General features: G+C 48.8%; 1 protein-coding gene across 2 annotated transcripts in view; it reads right to left on the bottom strand.

Annotated features, from left to right (window-relative positions):
• LOC144158683 (FYVE, RhoGEF and PH domain-containing protein 2-like) overlaps positions 1-2,804 on the bottom strand; it is a 67,585-nt gene extending 64,781 nt beyond the window's left edge. The window contains exon 1 of one of the 2 annotated variants that reach the window (XM_077689720.1): positions 2,547-2,804. The gene's annotated coding sequence lies outside the window, so the exon portion shown is untranslated. The remainder of the gene's footprint in view (positions 1-2,546) is intronic. The other variant, XM_077689721.1, reaches the window with a different exon arrangement.
• Between the last annotated feature and the right edge of the window lie 19,474 nt (positions 2,805-22,278).

The raw sequence follows: 22,278 nt of genomic DNA, 5'->3' as shown, positions 1-22,278 counted from the left end.
GTAAAGGGCAAAGCTACGCGACTCTTTTCTTGTAATGACGTCTAATGAATGGAGTGGCCTTCCGCCCTCAATTGCAACTCGTGCTGAAATATACTCCCGCTGAGAAATTCTGTCTACCTGACTGACTGCATTTTTGGGCATTGTATAATACTGCGGTACTATGTGTGACGTGTTTTATTTTCCGTTCTGGGAAACTGTATGTGTTGCTGTTATCGTATGTTTCGACTTCTCATGTGTTTAAAGATTTTTGTTTTGCGATGCCTCGACTAACAACCGCTTCCTTCTGTAACTCCCACGATCCCTCAATGTATCAAAATAAATAAATAAATAAATAAATAAATAAATAAATAAATAAATAAATAAATAAATAAATAAATAAATAAATAAATACCATTGACCCACTTCCGGTTTATATTTTTCAAATAATTTAAGAGTTTGTAACGTATGTGTGTATGCCACTTCTCTGTTATCCTGAATGGGTATAAGTACGTCAGTGGGTAATATAGAGTAATGAGACTTCATTATGCGCATCGTGTACAAATACGAGTGCTTGTCACCGATCCTCTATGTGCAATTCCGGTCGTTCTGCCGAGCGAACAACGCTAAATGTCCCAATGCAAGCGGAACATTTTCCGGTATCACTAGCAAAGCCAAGCCTCCCGCGGTCAGAAGCCCCACCTCACATCGCGTTAAACAATGCGACAATTGCTGCCAACGCCCGTCAATAACGCAGCGTTATCCTCGCTGTGAGCAAATGCCGCGCGGTGACAAGATTATGTACACGCTCAGTCAAGGTTTCCCTCATATCATATAAAAGACACCTGGTTAGGTGTCCTCTATAGGTGTTGCACGTCAATGGTTAGTCGTTACGTGAGCAGAACAGCGTATACAATTCAGTCGCATTGGCTTGAATGGGAAGACGTGCCGGAAAACGGCTTCAACACCATTTTTATTTCCCACCATTTAAAATAAATCATATCGTGTTTTTCCGGTCGTGCTAGACGTTTTTCTGTGTTAACGATTAGCTCAGGGCAGTACTTTCGAATCCACCCATGAATTCTCAACCGACCCCAGTTTCGAAAATACTGCACGTGCTATCTTGAGTGGAGAAATGGTGACCCGTGGTCAAACTAGGGGGCATTGCATGCTTTGATAACTGAGACGGTTCTACAAATGCGGCGAATCAACCTTGCGTCAAGTACACCTTGACCTCATTCGATACCGCTCAATAATTACGCATCGCATTGATGTGACCCCGCTATTTCCTCCGTCTTCTCTGTTGCCTGTTTGTATGCGTGCGATCCAGGGAACGCGCTTCAACACGAGATGTACTGCGAATTAGTTTTTTGAAAAAAGAAACTACCGCGCGTATCTAGGAAACGGCAAAACTCTTTTACCCAAGCTCATTAATACAGGCGTAAGCTAATCCAGCTAGAACGAAATTACAGAACAATCACAGCCTAGTCCTTTCACCCGCATTGTTCAATCTTGATACAGCTCGCTTTTGACCGCTCGCAGGCTCGAGGGAGGTGGTAGCTAATAAGATTTATGCTAACGCGGCTCTAGCCCCTCATGTACTACATAAATGGACCAACGGAGCCGGCTCACACATCCAATGCTGCCCGTATTTGGACGACCAATGCATGCCTAACCTGTATCATTTGATATGTAACTGTTCGAAAGGACCCCCCAGTGCTAGAGAAAGTTATTGAATACGCACTAACCAGTGGTCTCTACAAGCTGGTGTAATACCCTGGACCGACTCCTGCCATAAACGTAGCACCTATCTCTTCACGGAATTTGCGAACTATATGTTCACGGACTTTAAAATGCTATCCACCATTTCGAGTGATTGAACCTTGAACAGTGTTTTTTTTTCTTCGATTATTTCCCCCCAAACTCCGTGCCCCTCTCCTTCCCCAACAGGGCATTCATGTCCCCCTGATAATAAAGTTCCTTCTCCTCCTCCTCTTAGGAAACTGAAGGTAAAAAAAGTCGTTTAATCTTGTTCTCGCTCACATGGCGACGAAATACAGCGACTTCCCTGCACCAGTCTTTTGTGCCGTCGAAACGAATCGAAACGGTATAAATTATTCCCAAACCGCACGCCCCGTAGCTCGGTGCGTTACAAGAACCCGAACTTCCAGAGCAATTTTGAGCAACCAGTCTTTCAGTTGCTGTAAATGCTTCACATAACGAATGTGGTAGCACTACCAGTTTTCCCAGGGTTTCAATTAGGTTCACAACGAACTTGTTGGACTGACTGAACACGTTAGGTTAGGCGAGGTGGAGCTAAGCAGAGCAGTGATTAAGTTCGGTTTCGTCAGGCAGCGGTTTCGTCAGGTTAGGTTAGATTGTTAGATTCCTGCTACATCGCTTAGCTACGTAAAAATAAAGCGCCTGTGAAGGGAAATCAAAACACGGGAAGAAACAGACAGCGAGAAAATTATGCAAGCGTAACACGCCGAGTCGTTGAATGCGGGGCAAAGAACTCACACCCGGGGAGTGGTTTCGCTTCGGCATTCAGCTGACGGGAACACCCTTACCTCATGGCGCTGTTCCTCGCAGCCGTTGAGAGAATCGCCACCAGAGCCCTCACAAGAGCGAACAAGTTCACGATCACACACCCACACGGTTCGCGCACTAATCGTCCGAGCGCGCGACGAGGGAAGAAAACACACTTTCTCGCCGAGAGCGCCGGCTTTCGAGTCAGCGAGCGCGCTCTCACCGATGCCGCCACTGCACTCTGGGCAGGCCCGGCGAGCAAGCCAGCGAAGCGGCATCGATCGCGGCGGCGTGAGCGCGCGGCGTCGTCGGCGCCGCGTCGCCAGCGCTGCTACCGCCGCGCCGCTCGTTACCGACGTTAGCGGGGCTGGGACACGTCATTCGGCGGCGGCGGCCGCGGCGGGTCGGGCATCCCCCGTCGCTCGCGAGATTAGGGCGGCAGAAGCACGCGTGCACGCCTGGAGATGAGCGATACTGCACCCTCCTCTTAGCACAAACCTTGCTGCTGCCGACTTCTGAACTTTGGGGGAGCTCCGCGCATGCTCCCCCGTAACGCTGGTGTGCGCGGGTGTGGTGCTAATTTTTTTTTCTAATAATAATTATCTTTGTTAGGAAGAACGTTGGCTCCGAATGGCTCGCAGGGCTGGAAAGAAAGGCCGAGGCCCGTAGGCTGGAGCGTCTGCCAGCAAGTCGCTCAGAGCAGGTTATTTTTAAATACATATATTCGTGAGCAAACGTAGATATATGTGATTACAAGTGATTGGTTACTTGTATTTAAATTGTTTTAACACGTGAACCTTAAGTTTTCCACGCCTGTGTAGCGCCGGCGTGTTGAACCTCGTATTCAATCAATTCAATTCAATCAAGTTCTCCATTCTGCGAAAAAGGACCGTTGTTGCTATTCCTGTCCGGTGTATAATATTGCGACCGCAGTAAACAGTGATAAAAACCGCGTGCGATCTTGTGACATCTGAACCCGGCTATCCGAATCCGAATGCGGTACCACCGCGCTATCCCCGCGCTTTGCAGGTGGTAAAACAAAAATTGTTGTCGCTGTTTTTTTTTTCTTTCTTTTTTGCGGTTAATAAGTGTCCCCAAGCTTTCACCTTCAACCACGTAAGTAGGCTGCTGAGACTTTTTCCTAAGGTTTACTGCAATAAAAAATCAAAAAACCTTCTTAAAAGGAGCTGAAGTTTCACCAACTAGCACTTTTAAAACAGTATAGTGATACAATAGGGTTTTGTGTAAAAGCTTGAGGCCTCCTCAAAAAAACCTCCTCAAAACGAACCAAATGTACTCCTAACCTGGCAATAAAACATGGTGCGATGGTGTATATGAACATTTTAGTAGGGACAAAAATTCCCGACGCTTGTTTTTGTAAAGTACACTCAGTAAGATTGTGTATTAATGTCGCGCTCTTTCACACATACATTCTGGAGGGTTCTCTACGAGCGGGAGGAAGCTGCGAGCCAAGCGCGTGAGGCTCATTCTCACGCTGCAAAGCACTACCTCTGCGAATCTTTCGCTATGCATGCAGCTTTGACGCTCGCTGAGGTAGGATTTCACGAGGTGGAGCTTCCTCTACTTCAGTTCTGTTCATTCGAATTGCCAGCAGGAAACATATACCGGAGACGTTGAAGACGACGGGTGAGGAGAAGATAGCTTTTTGCTTGTCAAGTTTTCAGAGTATACGTACTGAACTACGTACGTATAAAAAAGGGTTCAACTTAAAATCAGGACGACTCAGCGAGCAGTGTAACGGAATATGATAGGCGTAACATTGAGGGACAAGAAGATAGCAGAGTGGGTCAGGGAACAAACGCGTGTTAAGGACATATTAGTAGAAATGACGAAGAAGAAATGGCCAGGTCATGTAATGCGAAGGCAAGATAACAGCTGCTCATTCAGGGTAACAGAGTGGATCCCTATGAAAGCAAGCGTGGCAGGGGGCGGCAGAAAGTTAGGTGGGCAGGTGAAATTAAGTTTACGGGGATAAATTGGTCGTCGTTAGCACAGGACCGGGATAATTGGAGATCCATGGGGGAGCATTTGCCCGGCAGTGGGCGTAGATAGGATGATGATGATGATTATGATTATGATGATACGTACAACCTGTTCTCCCGGTTTGGGTCTATCAACCATAACTGGCACAGGAAGCAGGGGCCTAAAGGTGTCCCATGTAACCTGGTGGCGCATACGAGGAAAAAGCTCGGTCGCAATATCACGACTTATAGGCGTAAGAGTTCTGGCGCAAATCTAGCACAGGCTGCGCCACATTCTTGGCTTTAACAAAGCTGTTTGATGACAGGACCTGTAAAGCGATTTGAGCATGCCAAAGCAAACAAACCGAGGTTTTTCTCCTCAACTCGTGAAGTGACATCTTGGTAAGAAGCCAATCACAGTTCCCCCTCGTCTTCACAACATGCCCGCATAGAGTGGGCTTGAAAAGGATCAGGTAAAGCTACAACACCGGCACCATGATGAAACTCGCCCTGAAACTGAACGGGAGATGTCTGATATCTGATACGGCTGATCAACATGGTCGAACTTTCCGTCAACAACGCGGGCGAGTGGAGCAGGCAGAAGTAACCACGTTTAATCTAAACTGAGCATTCGTAAACTGTTTACGCTGTTTCGCGCGAGTCGAAACTGTCGTTCTGCTAGCCGGTATTCTCGCACAAGCTTGACGAATTCTGTCTCACGTAGCATCTAATGTGATGTTGCGCGAACTTGAACTTTTGGCCTTACGAGATAAATGATTGAAAGGTTAGTGACAATTCACTATATAAACAAGTTAATCGAAGGATCTTCGAGTAGTTGGGACTGAAAACCAACCCGTCATTTACTCACCAACCACAAAAATAACTATACTCGGGTGCAACTTAAAAAAAAAAAATTGGGCCCATCTCCCCACGAGGGGGGACTCGAGTAAATGCGTCGCGTAGGGGGTGGGTGTATTGCGTTAACGTTAGTGTTTGGGGGGGGGGGGGGTAGTGAATGTGTTAACTATTATTGCTTATTACTATTAATTATTATTATTTCTTTCATATAATTATTATTACTTTCGTGATTTTGCGACTCGAGTCCCCCCTCGTGGAGAGATGGGTTTTTCTTTTTTTTGTGACGCAAGAAGTGAAGGCAAGGAGTAGGTTGTTGTAAGTCGTTATTTATTTATTTGTTGCTGTTGTCGTTGTATTGGACGCTGAGAACGACGGCTTCGTGGTCGCTAAAGTGTACTGTTAAGGGGTCTTTAAGCAGTGGTCGTGCGTTGCAGCAACTGGTGAAGACGAGATCGATGCAACTGCTGCCGTGTATCAGCAGCTTCTTGACGTAGTTTGAATGAGTCAAGGATATAAGGCGCGTTCGTACCCTTTGGTTCTGTGTCGCTTTTGTGGCGCAGTGGGAAGAGCATCATGTACCTCGCGTTCCGCCCACAGGGTCGTGGGATCGAAACCAGGCGCCGATAACTATTATTTTTTTATATAGTGTAGGGGCAGGGGTGCGGACCTGTTGTTGAGAGCGAGGAGGGTAGCGTGATGCGGGAGAGGAGGAGTGGGGGAGAGGGCGCACCTGCGCGCTGAGCTGTTGCGGACGGACGGCGGACGCTACATGTGAGTTAAAGAAATGCTCTGCATTTAAAACGGCAACGCAAGTTGCCTCTGTGACTCACTCCGCGCAGCGAAAGTAGTGCGTTACTGGGACTACTTTGAACATAGCACGAGACGTCTCCGTTATTTTTTGGACTTAATATGCTTATAAACTACAGCAGCGGCGACAACGTGAGAAAAGGCAGACGATATCACGCATTCATAGCAATCTCCTTTCAGAACGCGCGCGCCCGTTGACTTTCGGGTCCGTCGTGCAGGCGGAGTGATACCGGACATGAGCTTTGCCGTTCTTAGGAGCCATGAAGAGAAAATACGACTTTGTTTAATTTGAAAGAACTAGGATTCAGTAGCTCACTCAGCTATATTACAGCCACAAAAGATGTTTTTTAACGCAAAAAAAGCAAGACGTATTTAAAAACTTTCAAATTTGGCACCACAGTGACGTCTTATGAGCAAGAATTACGTCATACGGGCCAACAATAAAACAATTTTCAGTGCGTTAACTGCACGTTAGCATTCAAGTGATGCGGTCAAATGGAACTAGACGCCCCATTACACCCGCCGCGGTGGCTCAGTGGCTAAGGCGTTGCGCTGCTGAGCACGAGGTCGCGGGTTCGATTCCCGGCCGCGGCGGCCGCTTTTCTGATGGAGGCGAAAAGCAAAAACGCCCGTGTGTACGAGATTTCGGCGCACGTTAAAGATCCCCAGGTGGTCAAAATTAATCCGGAGCCCTCCACTACGGCGCGCCTCATCGCCTGCGTTGCGTCGGCGCGTTAAACACCCACAATCAATCAACGCCCCATTACAGACGTCCAGTCGTGTGTCGTCGCGACAGGTGAGTTAGGCGGCCGCCAATCGCACAGACAAGGTTCCGTGACGTCATATAAAAGTTGCGGGAAATTGGCTAAGGGGTCGCGACTGCTTCACATGTTTTCTTTAATATATCCGTTATTTGTTCGAAGATTGCGATGATATTGGTATCATTGTTATCGGGACAAAGCAGTCTTTCTAATAAAACCAACTTGTATTTTGTCTTCATGGCTTCTTTAACTTGTTCTCGATTACAGGGCTCCTGCGCTGGAGTTTTGGCGACATGCAGCGCCCCCTCGTATCCGACGCGAATGGGTAGTACAAAAGCAGACGACCCTCGCCGCCCTCCATGTGTTTTCAATTACAAGCCAGAGCGAAAGTTGCCAGTACGTAATTTAATAACCTTAATTGTGGTGCGTTTAAATGAATGCATACTGAATAAAATAGTCCTTAAAGTAGTTGCAGAGGCTAAACAAAGTAATATCCGCTAAAAAAGCCGATTTATTGACTTTTTTTTTAGCAAGCTGTCCCTATTGTCGCGACGTGGGTCAGTATCGGCAGGTTGGGTGGTCTAACTTACTGACGATAATTACTGTTCTTTCTTCTTGCGTACGGCCGACAAAGGAAAGTTCAAAGTAACATCAACAGAGACTGTTTCTCTCCTATAGCCTGAGGTAACTGCAAAAGGTTGTTTCAGCGGGAGCATTCCAGCGGACGCGAGACGCGCAGCCGACTCAGCTGACACTGCTGGTCCGGCGCCGCCTTGAAAAGGAGTGGAAATTTTGTTTTATATTTTGGCAACATAAATGATTCTTGCGTAACATTTTATGTCGCACGAATTACGATAGGCAGGGTACATGTATACTAGCGAGTAGGTGAGTCAATAGCGTCAGATAAACTAATAAAGCGCAATTCACAGCTTTTTCGCTCGATTCACAGCCTTTAGCTCCAGCTCCCTCCCCCCCAATCCCCGAAAAAAAGGAAATAAATAAAGAATTGAATTACAGGACGTGAAACAAGCAACAAATCCCACGTCCGCTGCATGACGATATGTGTGCTTCCATAATATTTACATAACATAACACAGCTGCACTAACGAATCTGCGGTCCGCCGGACTAGCTGACTTTTACGAAAGATCTTCGCCCATTGCGTTTTTTTTTTTTTGATCGGCTGTCACCAAGTGTACTAGTTCAAACAAGAAGCTCCCAGTTCAAATTGGACTTTATACGCCCATCGATCGGTGATCCTGTGAGTGTCAGAGTGCTGTCACCATCGCATCACTTTCATCGACGCTGTAAACGTATTGAGCGCTGCAAAGCTCTTGAAAGACGATTGTCTTTCTTGGGCTACTTGAACGCGAAAATTTCGGTCTGTCTGTCTGTATGACTGTCTGTTTTTCTGTCACTCAGTTCAGCTGCGCGGCCAAAGCGAGACAGAATCTGCATAATAGGTTTATATTCCCACCGCCAAATCTAAACGTCTAAGTCCGGTGGCAATGTTCATACCTGTCAACATTGTTAAACAAGAACAAAGTATTAAGCCCCTATGAGGTTAAAAACCAATGCGTGTTATTTGAATTGTTCTTTTATTGAAAAATTCATGAATGCTTGATGTTCGCGATTGCAAATGCAATACTACATTCACTGCAGAAAAAAAAAATCCGCTCCTTCGCGTGCTGTCGCCCGCGACAATATAGCTCCTAGCGGAATTTTAAGAAATAAAGCGGCAACAGTAACGAAAGGTTCCACTAGATAGGTTACACGTTCCGCTTGGAACGCACGTGGAGCAGGGCCGCATGGGCCGATGGCATCGGGGCACCCGGCCTAAAGCAGTGGAACACGGCAAATTCAAATCGACTTGAGCAAACCTCGAGGATGTTTATCTTGGGAGGAGCGAGGCGGGAGAGGAACAGCATGACAGGTGAGCGGGAAAGAAAACGAAGGCATTTACTTCGCAGGGGCGCCAGACGACTGTCGTCTTTCGTCGACATTTGCAACGAACGCAGCAGATACGCCGCCAATTTTTCCCCCTAATTCCAAGTTCCTAATCCCCGAAAGAGATCGGACGCGTCGTTGATGGGCTGGTGACAATGTCGCAGAACAAACGGGAGTATCGAGCTCATTTTGCTTCCGTCAACACGGTATCCTATGGGACCCCAGCAGCTTCGTACTACCCGCAAGTAATACCCGGAAGTCAGTTGTGCGGCATCCCCTGGGCAGCACAGGAGCCCTATAGCGAGAAGCAGATATACAGCGTCGACTTGCCGAGTCCCAACATCACACAGTTGGATTGCTTTCCTGTTTCCTCCAATACCCAATGCTGATAACGTTGTTTCATTGATCGGATATGCTCCCCTTCGGCTTACTGAAGAAGCGTTCAACCAGGGATTTATACACAGACCCCTTAACACCCCCCCCCCCAACACCCCCAGAAGAACTTCGACACCCCCCCCCCCAAAAAAAAAAAAAAGATTCCACAACCACAGGCACCCTGCCTAGGAATTTATACAACCCCCCCCCCCCCAAACATCCCACCGACACCCCCCCAAAATCGAAATTCTGCATAAACCCCTGCGTTCAACAGTAAGTTGGCTGTTAAAGCTAAGGGTTGATTATAATTTACGAAAACACACCAGAGTGCTGGGTTAGAAATGCGAAGCGGCTTTTATGTCGCAGTTTTGTGCACCGTGCGCTTCTCACGTCGATAGTGTACCACTTGATACAAAAAGGATCAGATTTCAAAGAGAATTCGGCAAAACAGCGTAAACTTCAACAGGGAAACTGGCTACAAACCGTACAAGCAGCCAGTAGGTCTGAGCATCGCCTCGTGTATTTTACAATTGCCAAACGCATCGCCCGCTTCCCAATGGGAGTGAGTACTCCTGCAGTGCCCATGCGTCGCAAGGTGGGGCCCCGAGCTTAACCGGGATTACCCGACCGTAACTGAATTCGAGAGCGGCGTGTGCCTGGTGGCCGAGGCAACCGATATTTGAGATTGCAAAAGTAACGCTCTCGTCAGCGTTCGAAAACTGAGAACCGCGGCGGAGCACGCTTTGCCAAAGTTTCCGTTTTACACCACGCGTCACTCCAAGATTAACCGGTCACGTGGCTAAAACACTGGGAAGGCTAACAATTGGGGGAGAGTGGCCGGAGTAGAAGGCAAGGGCTTGGTTGGCCGCTCGGGTCTGATGCGTGGGCATTGTAAAATACAGGAGGCGATGGTCTTCGTAATGCTACAATTGTTTCCAGACAATTGAAGCGGTTGCGACACCGGTCACGTGGATAGAAAACTGTTTATGGCAACGAATAAAAGATGGGATATTTTTAAAATATCGGGTTTACAATTGTACAGAACAATATACACAAAGAGTCTTTAACTCTCGAATGTTCTTAATGTGACGTCACTGCTGGTTGCGCTGCCGACTGACGATGCGCGCACGGTCGCTTGCGATGCGCCTCAAAACGAGATTTACAAAGGCGTCTCCTAAATTTCAGAAGCAATGAAGTGTGAAAATATTTATGATTTATGTTCTTAAAAGGTCGCTCAAGGAGAAAAAAATCAGCAAAGCAAAATGCATTTTCCCTTCAAGGCCCCTTTACACAACAACGTAGAGAAGGCAATTAACAGTTTAACCCGGTGGTTTTCAAATGGGGATCCGCGACGGCAGTTTAGGGGTCCCGGAAGACCTCCCCGAAACTCCCTCCCACCCTATGCCCCCTTCATTCATTTCTCCTTTTTTTGCTAAAACTTGGCGGAAGTGCAAAAATTCAGTGCCATTTCACTCTTGGAAGAAGGATGACCAGCAACGCTGTGGTGCGTAGCCTCAACGTGAGCGACAATATGCTTTGACCGGGTCGTAGTACATGAAGCAAAAGACGTTCAAAGCAGAATGTACCCCGAGATATACGAGAAAGAGTGTAGATTCTGCGGGCAATCGGGCACGCTCCGGCACGTGATCGGAGAGTGCGATTTCACCGAGGCAATCCCCCCAACCCTTACCCAACCCTCCATCACCCTTCCCACACCCCTTAACGAGCGATGGGAGACCTAGCTAACCAGCTCCGCCTTGGAAGACCAGCTCGTCCTGATCTCCAGGGGCCAGGCAAGGATACAACCTCCTTGGGGCCAGGCAGCCGCAGAAGCATATGGGTCCCGTGAAGAGGGAACCACCCCATCCGGCACGTAGTCGCCGCAATTTTGTGTGGCTAAATAAAGTTGTTCTCTCTCTCTCTCTCTCTCTCTCTGTTTGTTATTTGCGATCGAGCGTACTTTCTGATTAATCCCCTGAATGGAACATTGACAAACTGGAGTTATACTCCAGCGGACAAACCCATGTTTGTCTGTCCGTGGCTGTCCGTTTCCCTCCCGTAGAATCCCATCTACAGCAGATGAGGGTTCCACAGCATTTACAACGTCACTGTGAACTATGTAATATTTAGAAGTAAAAAAAATCTAGGCGTAATGTTACAGTCGTATTAGCTGGCCATTGTCGGGTAATTGTTTTCGGAATATTTGCAATTCAGAGCCACTTCTTGTTGTAATACTTCCTCCGAGGATGGATATGCTTCGCCGTCTTATAAAGGTGAAGCTTTTACCAATGCCCGCAAAGTAGGCATCACATCTCGACGCAACTGCATCGCTGGGAAGAAATTTTTAACACGAAAGTGTTTTACGCCGGTACACCAAGATCTCAGTGACGCCGTATCCGCAACGGCAGTGATGTCGCCAGAAAAAGTGCACTTGGCGCTGCGGCACCCAGATTCGACCCCATGCCCTCCCGAGCCCTCTGGCCGCAACGGGAGGTGCGTGGCGCTCTACTGACTGCGCTATGAGCAGCGACGTTAGCAGCTCTACAAACGCGCCTTATGTCCTTCCCTATGACTCATTCAGATGGTGCTGCCGTCTAGGAGAGGCGAAGCGAAGTAGCACATCATGACGCTAATGAGCGCCGACAGTTGGAGTCTCGATGCCGGCGCCTTCGGGTACGCGGGACGCGCGTGAATTGAGGCACCCTTCCCTTTGGCGTTGTTCGCATTACCGTTGTGTTTCAAGCAGCTGTTTCTGTGTATGTCATTTTTGGCTTTGTTGTCCCGGAATAAAACGGTTATTTTTTTGTTCCTTGCGTGTCGGCGTCACTTCACCTGGCGGGGTCAGGCTCGCGAACCGTTCGCACATGAAGCAGGTTTCTTTAACATTAAACTGCTCTCGTGAAGGCAGCTTTCACTGTCGCGTCTTATCGATTACGATGAAAGAGGGAGCAACCACAATTTTTGGGGGGTAATGTAAGCTGTAACCAGCTAAAATATGAAGGACCTGGGATTTTTTTTTTTTTAATAAGTTTTTCCGTGCCCTGAAGGTGTGGCGCACAGTTTTTCGATCCCGGGGATTTGAGTGGACACCGCAAAGGGGCGCTACCCTCGCGTGAAATTCTTGTCTACACCACTCTGTTGCTAGACGCGGGCGATCTGCTGGAGAACTTTACTGTAAAACGGAGGCTTTGCTACAGGACTTCTACGTTTAAAGTCCCCGCGCAGATCATGTTTTAATGTGGGCTTCTTTGCACAGCACGTCTGCTATGAGAAAAAGCCAGACACACAAAAGCCTGGGTGACTTGTAGCTGCAAGAGAAAATGGCTTGGCAGTATGACACGCACGAGCATTAAAGTCCGACGCAAAGGCGGGTATTGAATAGTTATATTGGCGACATTAGCTGCAAGTGCAAATTGCTTGACGATATGACACGGTCAATAGAGTTCACCTTGGGGTTCCTCCATCACTTCTGCAAGTCCGAAAGGGGTCCCCGGCCAACTCATGGTTCAGGACAACTTTTTTAGCCATTAAAGGAGCACTGACACCAATTTTCGGCGTTAATATTATTGCACAGTACGCTTCCTTCACTCAACAGAATACCCTGGCTGAAATATGAGCGGCCTGCGACGCGAAGAACATAGTTCAATTGGATCGCATTTATCGCGCCGACGGAGCAGCGCGCGGAGCGGCACTCAGCAAATGGACATCAGCGTGACATCACTCCAGGAGAGGAAAAAAAAGTGACGCGACAGCGCTCGTCAAAAACTCGTGACGTCACTTCACGCGCGCGGCCCCACGAGCGGCGAGCGGGCGCAACACCCTCTCAAGCGGGCGCCGGTGACGTCCGCACAAAGCGGTGAGGTCAAACCGGGAGGCTGTCATATGCGCCGTTCGGGATGAAAGCGCGGGAATTTGAAACAAACGATTTTCAGGCCGTTCAATGTAATTAACTATCGCGCGCTGAAGTATTTGAAGTGCTCTGTTTTAGGTTCGCCAGACCATTAAGCATCGATAGAAGCAATAAAAGTGCAACATAAAATTTTCGTGTCAGTGCTCCTTTAAATGCAAAGGCAAGCAAACTATATTTAAAAATGAAAAAGCACAAATCGACACAAGTTGCCATATTATCCATCACTTGCGAATTTTATTAGTGTGACGTCCAGACAACAAGGGAGCCTTGAAGTTGGAGTAGTTCGCAATTTACGCTATGCCGCTTCTCCGGCGCCTTCGAGACACCTCTAAGCCTCCGGCACAGCCAGGTCTTAATGGGTCTCCAGGCGCAGTTCTGAGGCGGTGCCGCGGGTCACAACTGCAACCTTGACGAAAGCTGGGCACGAAAGGCCGGTCCACGTTGCAGAAAGTCTCTTGCGAAGAAAATCACAAACGTCTAACGGAACTTTCTATCCAGGACAACCCTGTCACTTTCAGAATCGAAATCATCCGCACTATTGACTAAAGGTCCAGAAGTCCACCAGTTCTCAGGCAACACACCGTTGTACACAGTGCAAGTTCTTCCAACTGCATTTCCGCACCTGCGTGTACGCTTTTCTTGGAGTTAAAATTAGGGTGATTAGAACGCCTCAATCTTTCCTCTGGAAGCATGCCGCAGAAGAAATCCTATTAACAGGCACCGTGGATATCCTTGCATGCGGATTTTAAAGGATATAGAGGATAAAGAGGTGCACGGCGGAACAGTCACGGGGCCTACTCCTGCCCACTGTGTCTCGTGGTGACAGGTATGGCCAATACCCATCTTTATTCTGCGTTTTTGACAAACCTGGCCGCCTAGACACACCCAGAGTTAACCTTTGTTTTCAATCGCACAATCGGGAAACTAATAAACGTGTTGGTAGACTAAACCGACCTAAAAGATACCGAATAATCATTTTGTTCGACAAGAGTGCGTAGAATGGACGTAAGAGAACATGTCGCAGCAACAACAGAATGCTAATCTTGCACAAAAGTTGCAATTACTTGGGCTTGAACAGCGGACGTCAGCGTGAAAACCCGTGACTCTACCCCCAGGCAACTGATGCCGAACAGCGAAGCCTTTTCAGCAGTTCCAAAAGCGTGTTCCAGAATAGCGTGTTCCAAACGAACCAGCAGATGCGATAGTGTGGGCACTGTGGGAGCGTCTAAGCGGTCAGGTTTGTCCATCACGCCTCTTTCCGCCCCTGAAATCAGTGAATGAACACAACCGCCTCTTTGAGCTTGTGTTTTACGCCCAAGCAGCGGCGCCGTTAAAAGTGCAGAGCAGTCTAGGCGCTCGCCTTGTCGTCGTAGCAGTCCTAGCTCGCTCGCTGGACCCAAAGCGGCGTCCCGGGGTAACGCTGTTGTTCGCGGCGTACCCCTTAGACTTCGAAAGCCAAGCGGTTTTTATAGTCATAAGCGTTCGAAACTCGTGAAACACTGGGACTTGTCATACATCTTCCCGTTGTTTAGCGCAAAGAAACTTTAGGTACATTTGAGGAAAAATATACTCAATTAACCGGCAGCGCCCGCGTTCCTTTCGCTAAGGGCTCCCATTGGGTTGGATTTTACGATAGTAAACCCAAAATGTGGCAGACCGACGCCGGCACGTGCGGGGAGAAAAGCACAAAGACAACAGAACTCCCGCTGGCGCAGTTTCAGGCAGGGGGCGCGCGAGCACTGCGAAGGCGGGAAATTTGAATTGCATGGGGCGGTAGCAGTAAGCGGATAACGGCGGTACCCCCCATTATAGCGAATCCCTGCTCTGCACTTCCGACAGTTTTCACATTGAGTGGAACGGCTTTATTATTATTTTTTTCACATCATGGCCGCTCGGGGCGTCCAATTCATTGTGAAAGATCACGGGCTCAACACATATATTCCTAACATTCCATTTACGCAAGCGTCGGCTCCATTCCGGCCGCCATAATTAGCACGAGTCAAGCCACGGACGCCCACGCAAAAAAGGCATCTGAAGGTCCATTCGATCCAGACGCGGTTCACGGCAACGCCTGCACTGGTGCACGGTGCGCTGCCCCGAAGCGCTCAATCAATCATCACTGCTGCAGAATCGGGGCCCTGCACAGCGTATTTCGAATGCTCATAGTGCCGCCGCGGTGCTGAGAACCGCTTCTCCGGCAATGGAGGTGGTGCAGTAAGTTTGTTCCGTGTGCGCGTGCAGTAGCTGGTGCGCAGCGTGTTGGCAAACGGGTAGCGACAGTCGCGGCGACTGGGCGGGAATGTTCGTCGAACTCGAAAGTACGTCAACGAACTTCACCGGGTCGTTTGGTGTAACCGAGACGGCCGCCAGCTTGGAGTTAAACAAAACGACAGGCGAGGATGATTCGCGGACGGCACTGTTGCCGGGGCGCTGCAGATGCTGCAGCCGTGTTGTACGACATCGCGGAAACGCGCTGTGCTTTCCACGGGCATAGGGTGCCTGGACGTTGCTCCTCGAGCGGGGCGGGGAGGAGCACCCAGGCACAGCGGTATCACAGAGCTTAAAGCAGCAGCTCTACTATACGCCTCGAGCGTCGCGATCGCTGCGCCGCCTGTCGCCGCTTCTCCGCGCTTTTACGGGACGAGCGCTACGTGGCTGATAGGGGCTCACGCAGTGTTTTGGTTCTTTTTTGCCTCTTTCTGCCTTTCAGCGCACTAAAAACTTGTTATGGTCACGTCTGCAAGCAAATAGAACGTCTGGCACTTGAAAAAAAAACAGCTGCGTGAAAAAACAGCTCGAACGACAAGCAGAGCGTATGCGACGGTAGCAGCATATTACCACTGTCCGAAAAGGTTAGGCACAAGAGAATTCTATTTGACTCCTTGTTTAGACCTGATTCTGGGACAGCGAGTGGTTACTTACTTTTGGGACCGCGGACAACGAATTCGTCGTTGTTGCGAATATATACGTCGTAGAAAAATATATTTCCGGGATGTGATTACCCAATACAAGAAAATAACTTGTGCCTTTTATGGAATATAACCCACGCGGAAATGTAAAGTATATTCCAAGCCTATGCGTCGTTAAATATGTGCCCACACACGCCATATAGCCCGAACGAAGGAAAGTTAATGAAACCACCGAAAAAGAAATTGTTTGCAAGTGCGGAAGAAACAGAATAGCTCGTACGGGAATGAAAAAACCCAGTGCAGCTTCGGAAATGCTAAAGGGTCTAAACCTGAGCCAGGTAGGACTCACCAGACCAACTAGATACGAAATGCACTGCTATTTCGCAAGACATGGGAAATGGGGGGGGGGGGGGGATAGAGGGGGACGCTTAACTTATTGTTGTGCGCAAAGGCGGAGTGAAATTAAGGAATGAAAGTTTTAGCAGAGTACTTCAAAGCTTTTCTGGTCACGAAACTCAGACCGAAGTTTCATTCAGGGACAAAAGCTGCCGCTAGGATCACTTCTGTTAACGCGAAGGCCTGAAGGCTTCGCGGGCGGGCGAAGACGCTTGCGGGCCGGCTGTTTCTTCGTCGGCAACGCGCCTACTTTCATCTGCTCTTCATTTCCACCTGTAAAAACGCGAGCGAAGTGTGCATGTTTTTGAGTCAGTTGTTGTCGCGTAGCTCAGCTGTGAAATTGAGGCAAGGCCACGGTTGTTACTGAGGCGTATATGTTGCAGTGTTCGTTCGTTGCGGCAGGCACCGCTACGTTCTCGGTTTGAGAAGGCGGACATCTGACGTTTTCAATTTTTGACTAGCCTTTGCAACCGCCTGCATGATTTGAGTTTACTAGCGCCAGAATTAAACATGTATTCAGCCCTGGGCGACATGCTGCGCTGAGCAAATAGGTGTGCAAACATACAGCACGTTGGGTTAGCGCTGTGTTCGCGCTATGTTATAGCGCGCTAATAATGTAAAAAAATATTCGAGATTCGGAAAGTGAGCGTGGAAAACAGGGAAAAAAAAAACGCTCACAAAATGGAAGCAGCATAATGGCGCGCGGAGGGGTCAGGATGAAGTAAATGCTACAGCCTTGAGCGACTTTCTCGGCTGTCCTCATAGGCATAGGGTGTCAACAGATGAAAACTCGCCCGCTCAGTGCCTGCCACACCCTTCCCACCCAAACGGCAAGTTAAGAACATTGATTGATTGATTAGGAGGTTTAACGTGCCGACGCTACACGGGCAATGGGGCGCGAGCCGTAGTGTAGCGCTCCGGATTAATTTTAACCACTCGGGTATCTTTAACTTGCGCCGAAATCTCGAACACACAAGCGTTTTCTCTTTTCGCTTCCATGAGAAAAGCGGCTGGGAACCCACGTCCTTGGGCTTATCAGCACAACTCCTTAGCCCCTGGGCAAGCGCGGCGGTCAAGTTAAAAAAATATATGCAGGCAAAGATAGCCATGGTCCGCTTTCCAAATTCAAAATGTCTAATTGGATAACCAAAATCACAGTAGCTGCAGTCCCATCGTTGTTCAGCGCCTAAACGCGACGACATTTTGCAGGCGGATTGTCTCGTTGTGAGCGCGACCGTGGCTTGGGCTTCGTAAGTGCGCCAGCAGGTTTTCATATATCCGGGGTATGGCATCGACGCGGAGCTTGAGTTTCTCGCGCTGCAGAAGCACAGATTGCCCACTTATTTTGAACTCATCGGCTCGAATAATGTCCGTAGGGTCGAAATGTTTCTCGCACACACGAACGGCCTTCAACACGAAGCTGAAAGCGTCCGTCTCCTGTCGTGGAATGGCTCGCTTCCACTTGTCGCGTTGTTCGCGGCCTCTTGGGAGGCAGAGCAGCGAAGCCTTTTCCGTTGTACTCTGATAGCCAGAGCGGCAACCAGGTACACAGCACGTCAGAGGCATGGTAGTTCACATAGTTTGCCCTTCGTGATTAGTGTAGAAAGCTATATCACACAACAAACACCACCAAGCTCTCGCTCCAACGCACTGCAAATGCGGCCGCCGCCGTCCAAGCCGCCTTCAACTATCCCTGATGATGATAATGATGATGATGATTATGATGACAATGATAATGTGGCTATCCTTTTTGTATCGGGTGGGTACAATTTTGGCACCCTAGCCGTCGCTTCAAACTATATATTTTAAGTGCGAATGCACTTCTTAAGCGAGCCTGAATCGTCCGCCGCCGTCGTCCGCATAGCAACAGCTGCGGATGCGCGCGCTCCTCGTCTTCCTTCTCGTCTTCCCTAGCAACGGGGGCAGATGGGCGCGCGCTACTCTCCTCCTTCTCTCTCCGCTCAGTGACTGCGGGTGTTGGGCGCCTCCTCTCCACTTCGGTCGGGAGAGCTCTCGCTCGCGTAGCGGGCGCTCCGCATTCCGACGCGTGAGGGCGCTCGTGTAGGCTTCGCCGTAACGGCGGGCGCTACTCTCCTCCTCCTCTCTCCGCTCAGTGACTGCGGGTGTTGGGCGCCTCCTCTCCACTCCAAGATCACGATATCCACCGTAATCGCGCAATCAACAACCGTGCATTTGCACTTACACACTCTCCCCCTCGGGGAAGTGCGAGGGAATTTTTTTTCTTCCTTTTCTTTCTTTATTTGGTACCCACAGCGCCTTTTTGGCATTACAGTGGGGGGGAATAACAAAAAGGAATACATCAACTAGTCACATTGACAACCAAAAATCAAAAATGTTTCAGAGGTCGTGAGCCCCTTTTAAGATACATTCGTACACACAAGGAGGAAAATACAAATGTAAAAATTAAAGAAAGGATGTGCCATGCCCTTCAAATTTCGGAACTAACGGTTGTCAGTAACAGCACAAATGGTACAGAATATCAGCGAGCTACAATAACTATACAAAGAAAAGGCCGCGGCAAGTCGCTCCCTTGCTTTCCACTCAGTTACTGTCACACAGAAAATATTACACACTGCATCAACGACAACACGAGGAAGAAATAATCGAAAAGTGAAAGTACAACGCTGCCCTAACATGTCAGGCAACAACGCCGTTCGAGTGTCACGTATACACACACACACACACAAAAAAGAAAAAGATTTTTGCATCAAAATAAATTCCCAGTGAACAAATGAGAATTAGTTCAAAGCTTTTAACAAACACATGGAAGCGTAAAATGAATCCGCAGACTGTTCCGTAACTATGTGCGCTGGTAACTGATTCCATTGGTGTATTGTTTTCGGAAAAAATGAGTTTGTGAACGCCAATGTGTTGCAGCGAATTTCACGTACCTTGCAGGTGTGATCCATTCGCGCTGACACGTAGTGAGGTACAAAAATGTAATCATCGCGGGAAATGTCAATTTGAGAATAGTATATGGAATGGAATAGTTTTAAGCGAACCATTGCCCTTCGGTCTTCTAGTGTCTCCCATTTCAAAATGTTTTTGTAGTGACTGGCGCTAAACTTTGAGTTCCTAGGAGTCTTACCAATGGCGTACCGGGCTGCAAGGCTTTGTACCCTTTCTAATTTATTTTTGTCGAGAACGGTTGGGGGGTCCCACACGGCGCAAGCGTATTCTAAGATCGACCTTACGTTAGACTTGTATAGTAATTCGCGCGTTGCCTGTGGAAAATTTCTTGTATTGCGTCGCAAAAAACCCAGAGTCCTACATGCTTTACGTACGGTGTAATCGACATGTCGATGCCAGCAAAGCGTTGGAGTGAAGTAAACTCCCAAATATTTATACTCATCTACGAATTGTAGAGGAACGTTTTTTATTGTGTAAGGGAGTTTATTTGGGCTACGCTTTCTTGAGAAGGTAAGGCAGACAGTTTTGTTTAGATTAAGTTGCATCTCCCATTTTACGCACCAGTCGTCTATAATTTTCATATCGTTTTGCAATACTTCGCGATCATTTTCACAAGTAATTTTTCTGTACAATACGCAATAATCTGCGAACAGTCGTATACATGAAGTGATGTTATTGCTGATTTCATTTATGTAGAGAAGAAATAATAAAGGACCCAAAACGGACCCTTGGGGAACTCCTGACGTTACATCGGATGTCTGTGATGCAGCGCCGTTCACAACCACATACTGACGTCTGTTACTTAAATACTCCGAGATCCAGGAAAGTATTTTGGGTTGAATACCATAAGTCGTCAATTTTCTAAGCAATAACTTGTGAGGAACCGTGTCGAATGCCTTCTTAAAATCTAGAAAAACACAGTCAACGGATGTACGGTTGTCTAGCGCCTGGGCAATATCGTGAGTAAATTGGATCAACCGAGTTACGCATGATAATCGTTTCCGGAAGCCGTGCTGGAAAGGGTTGAACAGGTTGTTATCACTAATGTGTTTAACAATCGCGCTATACAATATATGTTCAATTATTTTGGAGCACACGCAAGTTAAAGAAATGGGACGGTAATTGGAAACCGCATTACGAGGCCCAGGTTTGTGAACAGGAGCTATAGAGGCGATTTTCCAGTCTACAGGGAGGGCACTATATTGCACCGATTTAACAAATATTATTTTCAAATATGGTGCTATATAACACGCACATAACTTTAGCAAGGCATTCGGCAAACCATCTGGGCCGGCTGCTTTCGATGTGTTTAAGCCTTCAAGTAGTACTTGTATCCCACGCAAATCAAATGTCACGTCTTCCATAGGCTTTGTCACTCCCAAATCAGACATTGTCCTTTCGTCCGTAGACGCCACTGGCAAGGAAAAGACCGACGTAACGTAGGAATTGAAGCATTCTGCTTTATCAAGAGGTTCCACAATAGTATTGTTACCTTGCACTAAGGCTGGAATTGAAACAGTATCCTTTTTATTGCGCTTGATGTATTTCCATATTTCCTTTGAATTATGGCTAATATCTATAGGAAGGAGGTTATCAGAGGGAAAGGTACAGGCATGGCATAGGGCAGGCACTGTCTTCACGAATCACGGGGTTCCCTATGAGTCAGTGTCACCGTGCGCAGCACCTTTGTCTCTTGGCCCTGGTTGCCAGGTCCGCCACCACCACTGGCGCAGTCTCTCCTCCGACGACGTCACCAGCTTGGATCTGGGCATGCGCTGTCGCAGATCTCGAGTCCCAACGCTTGCGGTAGAGTGGTGCCCTTTGGGTGGGTTGGCGACAACACGGCACACTGGGTAGTCACGTGCTCCGCACTCTCTTGAGCTTCCCCGCAGGCTCGGCAGATGGCACTTTGCATCGCCGGCGACGAGTCGAAGCGCTGTCGGTACATGAGGGCGCGGAGTGCTCCTGCGCGGGCTTCGAAGAGCAGCGCACTCCCAGTGTCGTTGTCGTAAATAAAAATTCCGCTGCTGGGGTGGACTTGTAAGAGCGATACACTCCAGGGTGGACTTGGGAAGCATGGCCGAGCACCACTGGCCTGTTTCTACCTCGCGTACACGTTTCCGCACCACGTGGCTCGGCTTCTGGGCGCCTGATGTCTGTAGCGGCTCTGCAAGAAAGCCGAACTCGCGACTCAGCGTGTGTACTCGGGAGGTCCACGCAGTCTGGGTGCCCTTGAAGCCCATGTACCGGAAGACACGTCACGCCCACCGCTGATCGTCCATGCGCCGAAGTCGAGCCTCGAAGGCCAGCTTGCTGCTTGCCTCTCGAGCCTCGAAAGACCACCATCCCAGGTCACCCTGGATGGCCTCAACGGCCACGCGACCATGGCAGCCGAGCGCCACGCGTCCCACCTCGCGCTGGCCACGCTCGGGTGCTGGATTAAACGCACACCACTGCGTTGGCGAAGGTCAGTGTTGGGACATGGGCCGCTTTCCACAGCTCACGAACGAGGGTGTATCTGTTGCATCCCCCCCCCCACCATCGACTTCCGGCGGAGCACAGCACTGGCTCTTCGGCAGGCCTGCCTGAGGTGTTCTTCGTGAGCCCCCAGAAGATCCGACGAAGCGGAGAGTATCACCCCAAGGTACCGGGACTCGGTCGCCCAGGGGATGGCGTCGTTGTTTGCAAGAGCACGGCGGTGTTCACTCCTGGACTTCCGGAGAACTGGAGCACCGCGGATTTCTCGGGGTTGAAGGAGAGGCCAAGCAGGGAGAGATGTGAGGCACTCAGGGTGATGAGCCTCTGGATGTCAGGGATGGTTTCCGCCAGGAGCACCAGATCATCCGCGAAGGGCAGTCCAGGCAGCACCCAAGTATGTGGTAGTCCCTCGTATAGGAAC

The sequence above is a fragment of the Haemaphysalis longicornis genome, unplaced genomic scaffold (assembly GCF_048455015.1).
Source record: "Haemaphysalis longicornis isolate Haplotype H1 unplaced genomic scaffold, Haemaphysalis longicornis Haplotype H1 scaffold_10, whole genome shotgun sequence".
NCBI lineage: Eukaryota > Metazoa > Arthropoda > Arachnida > Ixodida > Ixodidae > Haemaphysalis > Haemaphysalis longicornis.
This window is presented reverse-complemented; position numbering and strand designations above follow the sequence as displayed.